Source organism: Vigna unguiculata, chromosome 5 (genome assembly GCF_004118075.2).
Source record: "Vigna unguiculata cultivar IT97K-499-35 chromosome 5, ASM411807v1, whole genome shotgun sequence".
In the NCBI taxonomy this organism is placed as follows: Eukaryota; Viridiplantae; Streptophyta; class Magnoliopsida; order Fabales; family Fabaceae; genus Vigna; species Vigna unguiculata.
In genome coordinates, this window is record NC_040283.1 from 29,119,747 (window position 1) to 29,134,090 (window position 14,344).

Below are 14,344 nucleotides of genomic sequence, written 5' to 3' on the forward strand. Positions count from 1 at the left end.
TCTTTCCTAGCCAAGGGAACTTGAAACTTTTGTACAAAACTTCTTAAATGAAATTAATTCAAAGACTAAGTTGACACACACTAAACTATCAAACAAGAAAATTAAAAACAAGAAAGATTATAAGCTATATGCGGCGTAAGTTTTGGTAGAAGTAGAAGGCACTTGGAACCTTCAAACTTCACCACTAAAAGCGCTTCACTAATGTATAGAAGAGGTTCTAGTTAAGAGATGAGATTGAGTACCTAAGACTCCCCCAAGACACCTAACTAGGCCATGAACACAAGAAGGAAAGCATTACAATTTTACAACTCAATTTGAATACAATCAAAGTGCACAAAATGTAAAAGGTCTTCTTGGCTTTGTCTTCTTGGCTTGGTCCTCACAAGTGTTTCACTCTTGCACTTCCTCTTGATCTCACCAAAGAAGATTCTCTTTCGGGACTAGGTACTCCACCTCCTAGGATGCTACCTTAGGAAAATTAGATCATCTCCGAAAAGAAGTATGCACCAAATATAGAAACCAAACCAAAAGAGGTCAAGAAATAAAGCAAGAAAAGCACAAAATTATAATTGCTAAACCAAAAGTGAATAATGCCATGACAAACTCAAAGGATTACCAAAGAAATGAAAAACTAGAAATAAGGTAAAGAAACAAGATAAGCACTCAAATGAATTACCTAATGAATGACACTAGAATGGATGAAAAACAACCAAAATAAGCTAGAAAACTGCACTTAAATTTGATTTTTCACTCACTGCCAGTCCAAAAACGTGAATTCAGGCCTCTGCTTCAGCTATTTTTCATTTTTTCATTTCTCAACATTTTTCAATGATTCTTTATTTCACTTTTTTGTCTATGTCTTAGCTAAAAGAGGCAAAAAATAGATTTGGATTTGCACCGGCCAATTTTTTATGATAAATCAAATACAAACAGTGTGCAGTCAGACAGAAACTGGAACAGCAGTAAAATGCAACAAAATAATGCTCTCAAACTCAAGTGATGGTAGTGATTCTAGTGTACTTCTTTTGCCACTTTCTTTTGATCTTTTCTTTTGATTCTTTTTGGCACTTGATTTTATTCTTTTTGTGCTCTTTTTCTTTCTTTTTATAGCTCTTACATCAACTAGTTTCCACCACAAAACAGAATCACCACCACACTATGCTTGATCATTTGCATTTTAATGGAAACAAAAAGCAAAAAGGAGAAGGAAACTTAAAGGAACCAAAAGAAGATCATGAAAAACAATGGAAATTGACTCTAAGACATTGCTAAGATCTAAATAGCAATCTGAACTCAAAAACAGAAATGAAAAAGCACCAAAGCACAATTAATTGAAAGGAAATTTAGTGTGATTTATGGTGATATTAAGCAAGCACAAGGAAAATTCCTACTGGACATTAAGATAACTAAGGTTATCTAGATGTGAAGGTTCATTTCCAAGGCTCAAAGAGAGAAGAGAGTGTTAATTTTTAAGGATTAAAACTGCACTCAAATCTGAAACAGAATTCAACAGCACATCACCAACAAATTCAAAGAAAATTAAAAGCTAAACAAGGAATTAATGACATATATGGACTAAACATGACTCTAGACAAAACATATGGATCTTAAAATCAAAATAAACTCAAGAACAAGAGAATGAACTAAACAAAAAAACAACAAATACTCAATTAAAATGAAAAGTAAACGGTAGAAACCAAATAGAACACCTAAAGCACACAAGGATGGTTCAAGATGAAGCAAATGAAGATGAACCAAAGTAAAAAGACATTAATACTCAAAATAAAATGAACAAAAACAGCAAGACAAGTAGAAAAAGTGATGAACAACACGAAATTGAAAGAAAAATGGAGAAGAAGCCCTTAATTCACTAAAACCAAGGCTCACGATACCACATGATGGCTTCTTCTTGTCTCCATTGAAGCTTGCATGAAGAATGGAGGCTCCATGGATGGTGTTAGATGCGGAAGCATGAAGGAAAGAAGCTTAAGGTATTTGGTTCGGTGTAGGTGAAAGGATTCTTAAGAGAGATGAGGCCAACTCCTAAGGAAGAAGACTAGAGTAAACTAGAGAAGAGTTTACTCTAAGGTGAGCTCAAAAGAGATTTGTGCACAAATTTGGGCAGCAATTGATTACTCAATTTCAAGCTGAAAAATACATCTCCTAAGTCTTCTATTTATAGGATAAAATGAGACCAAGGAGTCTCCAAAAAGTGGAGGGAAAAAGGAGTTTAGAAAGTTGAATTTTAGAGCCAAAAAGGAGCATGTGGAAGGTGTGACCTGCCACCTAAGCAAGTCACACTTGTCTTGCCATGGGAAGCTAACTCTTATCCTTGGAGAGCAAGTTTGAGAAGCTTCTAGGCTTTTCTAGAGTAGACACACTACTCTTGGCCCATTTGGCCCAATTCCCCTTTTTGGTCCAAAATTACTTCTAAAGCCCAATTTCTTCTAAGGCCCAATACATGGCCCAAAGAAAACCCTATTCTACTGGGCCCAAAATACAAAGCCCAAAATAAAATCCTAATCTAGTATTTAAAAATTTTGGCCCAAAAGATAAAAGCTTGGGCCTTGTCAATAGTTAAAGACCACTCTTCTTGTCTGCATTTGGCCAAGGCTGGCGTTTGTCATCAGGAAACATGACTTAGATCCCTTCTCACAAACCTTTTAACTTTACCGTTCAACATCATGTCACAAGTCACCCCATTGCTTATTTGTTTCAACTCTTAAAGGTGAAAAGGTCGTCTTTGTTGATGGTTGTCTTTGCGAGAAAAGCTCATCTGAAGGTTGTATTTGCGAGAAGAGGTCGTCTGATGGTTGTCTTCGCGAGAAGAGCTCGTCCTACACGCTGGTGGTGGTGGTTGTCTTCTGCACTTTATTGTACCTATTAAAAGTTGTGTCACTAGTTTTGATTATATTTTCTTTTAGTGTTGTGGTGCTAATATTTGTAGTTTAGCCGAATATTTCAACTTTGCGTAATTCTATGGAGTATTGAGAGATTGATTTTGACATCATTGATCAGAGTTCACTTTTAGCATTTTATCTTGAAATGATGTTTTAGTTAAGAGAACTCGAAACGAATTGATTCAATTTTCTACCAAGTTGTTTTGACCTATGGATGTAAAAGAAGCTACTCCGATTAGCTAATACATGGAATTGAGTCAAGGTAAAGAATTAAAGAAGTAAATTATTTTTTAGGTTGTTGTGTTTTTTTGTGTAGTTGATTTTCTTTCATTTGCTCTTTATTACTTAAGCTTAACTAATGTTTTACTCTTGCCAAATACTTTAATTGAAGATTTCGTTGTTTTAAATTTTGAGATCTTGTTTTATTTTACAGTTTCGTTACATAGTTAAACTTTGACATGTTGACATTTATCATGTGTTCACTTTAGCTTTAATTTGTTATTTTAGGTTTACTAATATGTTCAGTAACAAGTATTCTTTTTTTATCTTTTTACCCACTTTCTGCAATTTTCTAAGTATAAGAACAATTCATTTTCTTTAGTTTTTGTTTTAGATTTGACCATGCAACTGCTACAGGTTGGGTAGCGTAAGTAGTTTTAGTTTTCATTGCAATTTTGATACTGTTAACAACCTTACTTCCTATTTCAAGTTTGCATAATTGTATAGGTTAGCTAAATTTCATTTTGACAGCAAATTTCCGTTTAAGTTCTGTTTTATCAAGAGGAAAATTAGCTTACATGCTTGATTTTGATTCCTGTCATAGTTTTGCATGAAAGAGAAGATTTAAGTTTAGACAAACATTATCCCTCGAGATCTTTAAAGCTTACTTATTGATTGTACGTTTGCATTTATGTAGAGTTGCATGTAAGAATTTCCTTTTTTTGGTGTTGCTTGATCTTGGATGACGCTTTAAATATGATGATTTAGGCCTTGTTTGTCCACTTAGTCCTTTTTGACTCACCTTGAGAAATTGTCATCGCACATGAGTATTTGATCTTGAGTTGGCGCTTTTCTAAATCCTACCCCAAAACTAGACCACGATTACAAGCTGAGATGATGTCGTAGTGATTTGATTTGGAGTGTGTTTTGGATTGACTAATACCGATTAGAATCTTTTCAAACTTTTGAAATTGTGATTTTTGCATGTTTTTGCTAAAGTAAACACAGGCCTCCACACATTGAGTTGTCTTGGAAGGTGAAATCTGATTTTTGATACTGAGCTTGATTGTTTCTTACTTGGTTTTGATTGATCTAAGATATTTTGGCTTGATATAATTTCGCAAGCTTGCAATTTTGAGCTACGATTGATCCAATTGAATTATGCAGAATTGTGTTTAGGTTGTGAGTTTTCTCGGATGTGCTATTTTTTTTTGTCCATGACTCAAAAATGGCTAAGTGTGGAGATGTGTTAAGTTCATATTTTGTATGCTTTATACTAGTTAATAGGATTTCTTTGGGAATGTTTTTAGTTACTTAGCTTATATTAGAGGTAGGAGTATCTGCATTGTCATTTGTATTCAGTAGTTTAGTCTTGCATTTGTAAGATTAGTAGTATAATTTTGGTTAGCTAATCTAGATTTAATTTAGGTTTACTGACATGTTCAGTAATAAGTGTTCTTTTTTTTGAACTTTTTATCGACTTTCTACAATTTTCTAAATAGAGGAACAATTCACTTTCTTTATTTTTTGTTTTAGATTTGTTCATGCAGCTGCTACAGGTTGGGTAGCGTAAGTAGTAGTAGTGCGGTCAAATTTTTGAAGACCTCCCTTAAAGTTGTATTGTGGTTCTATTTTAGTTTTCATTGCAATTTTGGTACTGTTAACAACCTTACTTGTTGTTTCAGGTCTGCATAATTATATAGGTTAGCTAAATTTCATTTTGACTGTAAATTTCCGTTTAAGTTCTGTTTTATCAAGATGAAAATTAGCTTACATGCTTAATTTTGATTCCTGTCATAGTTTTGCATGAAAGAGAAGTAAAATTTAAGTCTAGACAAACATTATCCCTCGAGATCTTTAGAGCTTACTTATTGATTGTACGACTGCATTTATGTAGAGTTGCATGTAAGAATTTCCTTTTTTTGGTGTTGCTTGATCTTGGATGACGCTCTAAATATGATGATCTAGGCCTTGTTTGTCCACTTAGTCCTTTTTGACTCACCTTGAGAAATTGTCATTGCACATAAGTATTTGATCTTGAGTTGGCCCTTTTCTAAATCCTACCCCAAAACCAGACCACGATTACAAGCTGAGATGATGTCGTAGCGATTTGATTTGGAGTGTGTTTTGGATAGACAAATACTGATTAGAATCTTTTCAAACTTTTGAAATTGTGATTTTTGCATGTTTTTGCTAAAGTAAACACAAGCCTCCACACATTAAGCTGTCTTGGAAGGTGAAATCTGATTTTTTCTACTTAGGTTGATTGTTTCTTGGTTTTGATTGATCTAAGATATTTTGGCTTGATATAATTTCACAAGATTGAATTTGGATGTTTGATGCCCATTTTGCAATTTTGAGCTACGATTGATCCAATTGAATTATGCAGAATTGTGTTTAGGTTGTGAGTTTTCTCGGATGTGCTATTTTTTTTTGTCCATGACTCAAAAATGGCTACGTGTGGAGATGTGTTAAGTTCATATTTTGTGTGGTTTATACTAGTTAATAGGATTTCTTTGGGAATGTTTTTAGTTAGTTAGCTTATATTAGAGGTAGGAGTATTTGCATAGTCATTTGTATTCAGTATTTTAGTCTTGCAATTGTAAGATTAGTAGTATAATTTTGGTTAGCTAGTCTAGATTTAACAGATGTGAAAGTCTAGTTTAGTTAGTTTTCCCACATACAAATTAGATTAGCCCAAAGTCATGCACTCCACCCATTTGCAATCTGTTTCGATTGAAACCCAGGTACTGTACTTCATTAGGTGGAAACTAGGATTATTGACTGAATCGTCTTGCCACTAGAGGGTTTAAGAATGGCGCCTTTGTTGGGGAGATTACAATGTTTAAGTGTTTGTGTGTTAGTTGATTTGCATATTTTAATCTAGATAATTTTAGTTTCAGCGTAATTTGTGCATATTGACCACATATTTTGTAGCAAGTTTTTGTGTTCCGGTGAAATCTAATTTGTGCATAAAGGTGTTTGGAAACGAGGTTAATGACTAAACCTTTTCCTTTTCTGCACTTTATGTTACCAATTAAAAGTTGGGTCAGTAATTTTGGTTGTATTTTCTTTTAGTGTTGCAATGCTGATATTTTTAGCTTAGCTTGATATTTCAACTTTGCATAATTATATGGAGTATTAAGAGATTGATTTTGACATCATTGATCGAAGTTGACTTTTAGCAGTTTATCTTGAAATGATGTTTTAGTTAAGAGAACTCGAAATGGATTGATTCAATTTTGAACCAAGTTGTTTTGACCTATAGATGTAAAAGAAGGTGCTCTGATTAGCTAATACGTGGACTTGAGTCAAGGTAAAAAATTAAACATGTAAGTTGTTTTTTAGGTTGTTGTGTTTTTTTGTGTAGTTAATTTTCTTTCATTTGTTCTTTATTACTTCAGCTTAACAAATGTTTTACTCTTGTCAAATACTTTAATTGAAGATTTCGTTGTTTTAAATTGTGAGATCTTGTTTTATTGTACAGTTTCGTTATAGAGTTAAACTTTGACATGTTGACATTTAACATGTGTTCACTTTAGCTTTAATTTGTTAATTTAGGTTTACTGACATGTTCACTAACAAGTGTTCTTTTTTTGAACTTTTTACCGACTTTCTGCAATTTTCTAAATAGAGGAACAATTCACTTTCTTTATTTTTTTTTTAGATTTGTTCATGCAGCTACTACAGGTTGGGTAGCATAAGTAGTAGTAGTGTGCAGTCAAATTTTTGAAGACCTCCTCCTTAAAGTTGTATTGTGGTTCTATTTTAGTTTTCATTGCAATTTTGGTATTGTTAACAACCTTACTTGTTGTTCCAAGTCTGCATAATTATATAGGTTAGCTAAATTTCATTTTGACTACAAATTTCCGTTTAAGTTCTGTTTTATCAAGATGAAAATTAGCTTACATGCTTGATTTTGATTCCTGTCATAGTTTTGCATGAAAGAGAAGTAAAATTTAAGTTTAGACAAACATTATCCCTCGAGATCTCTAGAGCTTACTTATTGATTGTACGACTGCATTTATGTAGAGTTGCATGTAAGAATTTCCTTTTTTTGGTGTTGCTTGATCTTGGATGACGCTCTAAATATGATGATCTAGGCCTTGTTTGTCCACTTAGTCCTTTTTGACTCACCTTGAGAAATTGTCATTGCACATAAGTATTTGATCTTGAGTTGGCCCTTTTCTAAATCCTACCCCAAAACCAGACCACGATTACAAGCTGAGATGATGTCGTAGCGATTTGATTTGGAGTGTGTTTTGTGATGTGATCCCAATAAGGCTTATAGCTTGGGCAACGCCTAGGCCCAAATCATGCACAAGGCCCAATCCATGGCCCATATGCATCTCAAGCCCAAGCCCATCAAGAGGCCCAATAACAAGAGGCATGTTCAAAAAGATCCAATTGGGCTTCATTCAAGATGGCCCAAACCCACATGGGCTTCTCACACTCTTCACATTGGCCAAAGAAGATATGAAGATTTGAAGAGGTGTATCAAAGAGCAATAGAATAGCAATAAGATTGGCCCATTGTTTAGGCCTTGCTTTCTAGAATAATAAGTCAAACAATGAGTAGTTCAATTGATAAAATTGGGCTTGACTAAGCCCAATAGGAGATTTGGCCATGAGCTATCAAAAGAGCCAAGGTGGACTAAGTGGAAGTCAACACTTCTTCCTACACCTTATGGATCCAAAGCATCCAAGGGTTAGGAATGCTTCCTCATTTTCCAAGGCATCATCCAATGGCCAAGATCAAGCCTCCTTCTCCAAGCTTGATCTAAGGGCCAAGATCAAGGCCCACTCCATCTAATGGCTCTCCTTTCTCATGTGTAAATGGCTTCATATAAAAGCCAAAATTTCACTCATTTGTAGACACTCTTGAAATTTTATGCAACAGATGCAACTTGAGTTGAGAGCACTCCTCCCTCTATTGCCTTTGAGAGTCACCACTTTCTAGATATTTCCTCTCTCTACCTCTAGCCACCTTCCTTAGGCTAGCATAGATTAGGAAATCCTATCACTTCTTTCACCTTCCATTGCTTGCAAGTGCCTTCCAACTTGCCTCCATTCCTTCATCCATTTCCGTTGCACATGGAGCTCTTCATGCACCTCTGGAGCTCCATCATTTTGGATTGACAAATATTGATTAGAATCTTTTCATACTTTTGAAATTGTGATTTTTGCATGTTTTTGCTAAAGTAAACACAGGCCTCCACACATTGAGCTGTCTTGGTAGGTGAAATCTGATTTTGACTACTTAGCTTGATTGTTTCTTACTTGGTTTTGATTGATCTAAGATATTTTGGCTTGATATAATTTCACAAGCTTGAATTTGGATGTTTGATGCCCATTTTGCAGTTTTGAGCTACGATTGATCCAATTGAATTATGCAGAATTGTGTTTAGGTTGTGAGTTTTCTCGGATGTGCTATTTTTTTTTGTCCATGACTCAAAAATGGCTAAGTGTGGAGATGTGTTAAGTTCATATTTTGTGTGGTTTATACTAGTTAATAGGATTTCTTTGGGAATGTTTTCAGTTAGTTAGCTTATATTAAAGGTAGGAGTATCTGCATTGTCATTTGTATTCAGTAGTTTAGTCTTGCATTTGTAAGATTAGTAGTATAATTTTGGTTAGCTAATCTAGATTTAACAGATGTGAAAGTCTAGTTTAGTTAGTTTTCCCATATACAAATTAGATTAGCCCAAAGTCATGCACTCCACCCATTTGCAATCTGTTTCGATTGAAACCCAGGTACTGTACTTCATTAGGTGGAAACTAGGATTATAAACTGAATCGTCTTGCCACTAGAGGGTTTAAGAATGGCGCCTTTGTTGGGGAGATTACAATGTTTGAGTGTTTGTGTGTTAGTTGATTTGCATATTTTAATCTAGATAATTTTGGTTTCAGTGTAATTTGTGCATATTGACCACATATTTTGTAGTAAGTTTTTGCGTTCCGGTGAAATCTAATTTATGCATAAAGGTGTTTGGAAACGAGGTTAATGACTAAACCTTTGCCTTTTCTGCACTTTATGTTACCAATTAAAAGTTGTGTCAGTAATTTTGGTTGTATTTTCTTTTAGTGTTGCAATGCTGATATTTTTTGCTTAGCTTGATATTTCAATTTTGCATAATTATATGGAGTATTGAGAGATTGATTTTGAAATCATTGATCGAAGTTGACTTTTAGCAGTTTATCTTGAAATGATGTTTTAGTTAAGAGAACTCGAAACAAATTAATTCAATTTTGAACCAAGTTGTTTTGACTTATAGATGTAAAAGAAGCTGCTCTGATTAGCTAATACGTGGAATTGAGTCAAGGTAAAGAATTAAACAAGTAAGTTTTTTTTAGGTTGTTGTGTTTTTTTGTGTAGTTAATTTTCTTTCATTTGTTCTTTATTACTTCAGCTTAACAAATGTTTTACTCTTGTTAAATACTTTAATTGAAGATTTCGTTGTTTTAAATTGTGAGATCTTGTTTTATTGTACAGTTTCGTTACAAAGTTAAACTTTGACATGTTGACATTTATCATGTGTTCACTTTAGCTTTAATTTGTTAATTTAGGTTTACTAACATGTTTACTAACAAGTGTTCTTTTTATAACTTTTTACCGACTTTCTGCAATTTTCTAAGTATAGGAACAATTCACTTTCTTTATTTTTTGTTTTAGATTTTTTCATGCAGCTGCTACAGGTTGGGTAGCGTAAATAGCAGTAGTGCGGTCAAATTTTTGAAGACCTCCTCCTTAAAGTTGTATTGTGGTTCTATTTTAGTTTTCATTGCAATTTTGGTACTATTATCAACCTTACTTGTTGTTTCAAGTCTGCATAATTATATAGGTTAGCTAAATTTCATTTTGACTGCAAATTTCCGTTTAAGTTCTATTTTATCAAGATGAAAATTAGCTTACGTGCTTGATTTTGATTCTTGTCATAGTTTTGCATGAAAGAGAAGTAAAATTTAAGTTTAGACAAACATTATCCCTCGAGATCTTTAGAGCTTACTTATTGATTGTACGATTATATTTATGTAGAGTTGCGTGTAAGAATTTCCTTTTTTTGGTGTTGCTTGATCTGGGATGATGCTCTAAATATGATGATCTAGGACTTGTTCGTCCACTTAGTCCATTTTGACTCACCTTGAGAAATTGTCATTGCACATGAGTATTTGATCTTGAGTTGGCCCTTTTCTAAATCCTACCCCAAAACCAGACCACGATTACAAGCTGAGATGATGTCATAGCGATTTGATTTGGAGTGTGTTTTGGATTGACTAATACTGATTAGAATCTTTTCAAACTTTTGAAATTGTGATTTTTGCATGTTTTTGCTAAAGTAAACACAGGCCTCCACACATTGAGCTGTCTTGGAAGGTGAAATCTGATTTTTTGATACTGAGCTTGATTGTTTCTTACTTGGTTTTGATTGATCTAAGATATTTTGGCTTGATATAATTTTGCAAGCTTGAATTTGGATGTTTGATGCCCATTTTGCAGTTTTGAGCTACGATTGATCCAATTGATTTATGCAGAATTGTGTTTAGGTTGTGAGTTTTCTCGGATGTGCTATTTTTTTTGTCCATGACTCAAAAATGGTTAAGTGTGGAGATGTGTTAAGTTCATATTTTGTGTAGTTTGATCTTGAATTAGGTTGTGAGTTTTCTCGGATGTGCTATTTTTTTACTTTGGCCATGAGTCAAAAATGGCTAAGTATGGAGCTGTGTTGAGTTCATATTTTTTGTGGTTTATACTAGTTAATAGGATTTCTTTAGGAATTTTTGTAGTTAGTTATCTTATATTAGAAGTAGGAGTATCTGCATTGTCATTTGTAGTCAGTAGTTTAGTCTTGCATTTGTAAGATTACTAGTATAATTTTGGATAGCTAATCTAGATTTAATAGATGTGAAAATCTAGTTAAGTTAGTTTTCCCCCATACAAATTAGATTAGCCCAAACTCATGCACTCCACCCATTTGCAATCTCTTTGGATTGAAACCTAGCTAGTTATGTATACTTCATTAGGTAGAAACTAGGATTATTGATTGAATCGTCATGCCACTAGAGGATTTACAAATGGCGCCTTTGCCGGGGAGATTACAATGTTTGATTGTTTATGTGTTAGTTGATTTGCATATGTTAATCTAGATAATTTTAGTTTCAGCGTAATTTGTGCATATTGACCACTGATTCTGTAGAGAGTTTTTGTGTTCCGGTGAAATCTAATTTGTGGATAAGGGTGTTGGGATACCAGGTTTAGGACCAGACCTTTGCCTTTTCTGCACTTTATTATACCAATTAAAAGTTGTTTCAGTAGTTTTGGTTGTATTTTCTTTTAGTGTTGTAGTGCTGATATTTATAGCTTAGCTTGATATTTCAACTTTGCATAATTCTATGGAGTATTGAGAGATTGATTTTAACATCATTGATCGAAGTTGACTTTTAGCAGTTTATCTTGAAATGATGTTTTAGTTAAGAGAACTCGAAACGGACATTGATTCAATTTTGTACCAAGTTGTTTTGACCTACTACAGATGTAAAAGAAACTACTCCGATTAGCCAATATGTGGAGTTGAGTCAAGGTAAAGAATTAAAAAAGTAAGTTGTTTTTTAGGTTGTTGTGTTTTTTTGTGTAATTGATTTTCTTTCATTTGCTCTTTATTACTTCAGCTTAACTAATTGATGAGTGCGTATTTTTGCCCTCATTTAATGTTTAATTATGGGTATTTAATTGAATTTGTGTGCTTAAAGATTGATTTAATTGGGATTTTTTATAATTGGGTTTATTGAGCATGAGATACAAAAACATGTTAAAAATAGCTTTTTAGTTGCATAAATGTTCTTTGGATATTTTGAGGTGTGTTAGTGCAGCTGCAGCTAAGTTGAGCTCATGGAGGTGTAGAAATAAATTGATTAAAGCTTCATGGCACTTTAAGGATAAATCCAAGAATAAGAAATTATCAAAAGCACAAAAATTCAAGCCAAGCATTGCATGAAGATGACAAGAAAAGCTTGAAAAAGTGAAGAAGTTTGGCTGTACCAAGAAGAGAGGAACAAAAAAATTGGACCTTGCGATTTTCTTTATCTTTATGATAAAAGATAATTTGGGAAAAATATATCTTTAGATATTTTATTTGATATTTTTAAATAATTATCTTATTTAATTATATCATAAAATATTAAAAGATAATAACTACCAAATCTTTTTAAATATGACAAGATCTTCTTGAATCTTTTTAGTTCCACAACAAACAAATATATCTTGAAGATATTGGATTATTTAGAAGATAATTTAAGGAGATTGCAAAGGGTTGATTTGGAAAATTAATACAAATACTAATTGGTGATAATTTATCATATATCTTTAATTAATTAATTAATTTAATTATATTAGATATTGATATTATCAACCATATATATTTGTCAAATAGTCTATATCTCTCCAAATATTTTTAAATATTTATCTTTATCTTTATTTTAAAAGATATTTGAGAGATTTTAGCAACATAAAAGCCTAGTCCAATTCCTATATAAAGAGACCAAGGGAGAAGCAGAAAGAACAAGCTCGGGACTTCGGAGTTTAAGAACCCTTAGGGGGCCTAATTTCGTTTCCTTTTTCTCTCTCTATTCTCTTCTATCTTTATTTTGCATTCCATGGAAAGCTAAACTTCTTGGGTTGATTCCATTGTAATTTCTTAATTGGATTCTGAGGTTAGATCAATTAATTTGTTTGTTCTATTGATTCTTGTTGAGATTTATTTTCATCTATGTCTTTTGGTTCTTAATTTAATAAAAGTAATGATTTTTACAATGTAGCAAGTTAGCACGATGTTAAATCTACATAACATAACAATCATATGAGTCCAAGGGTTTTTAAATTTTAATTGAGAAGTTACTTTGATTAATTTTAGAAACTTTCATATGATTGAATGAGTTTTTGCTAATAATTGAGAAGTTACTTTGATTAAAGGTGAAAACTTAGATTAGAATTAATCAAGAAGTTACACTACAAGAAAAAATATTTTTAACGAAGGTTTATTTTTACATTACCCAAGGTTAAAACCTCTACTAAGTTTTTTACCCAGGGTTTCGATTTCCCCTGCTAAACCATCCCTGGAGAATGTGTTAGCCGGGGTTCTTATGAACCCCAAGAAGCACCAATCAATAACGGAGGTTTTTTATCCTCTTGTATTTAACATAGGTTTTAAAACCTCAGTTAAGTTTTGTGGGTTTAAAACCCCCGGTTAATTATCATGAATTTTGAAACCTCCGTAAAATATCGTGGATTTTGAAACCTCCATAAAATACTATGGGTTTTAGAGCCTCCATAAAATAACATAGGTTTCAAAAACCCCATAAAATACCATGGGTTTCAAAACCCCCTAAACTACCATGGGCTTCAAAACCTCCGTAAAATACTATAGGTTTCAAAACCTCCGTAAAGTACCATAGATTTTTAAATTATTATTATTATATTTTTTTTACTCATTTATAATTTATGTATTCATATATATTTTTTCAATCACAATTATTTACATTTATTCTATTTTTTAATCTATATTTAATGAAATTATACTTAAATAGATATAAACTCATCAAATTGACAAATTATTTATAGATGACTAAATGTATATCAAAGTATAACAAATATACGAATTCAAATTCAAATTCAAGTACAATATTAGTCAACAAAAACTATCATGAAGTACTGCAATGGTTCTCAAAACATAAAATGATTCAATTAACTTCTACATTATATTATATTCTTCAACTATCACATATGATTTTCCTCATGTCCAGAACTTGTTCTATTAGTTGGCACACTTCCTTGATCAGAAACCTACAATATAAATGTGAATCATAATTACAAATGTAAACTCTGAAAAATAAAAGAAGTTGTTGCCATAGTTGTTGTCTATACTCACTCCATTTTATGTTAAGTGATTTGAATATATATGTCACATGAGCATCAGATTCCACTAGAAACTTAGCCTTCAAAATTATTACACAACTAGTTTAACAACAATTGAAATATAACAAGAATCAAAACATATAAAAGAAATTATATATATCACTTTGTTGATAAACTCCTTTTTGAAGGTGTTCTAATAGGTACTTTTTGTAAATACAATGCAATAATTGTGTCTCATTTGTTTTTAATGATGATGCCAATGATTTTTTTTTGTATGGGGATACTAACAGACTGCAAAAAATTTTCCTAAGCATCAT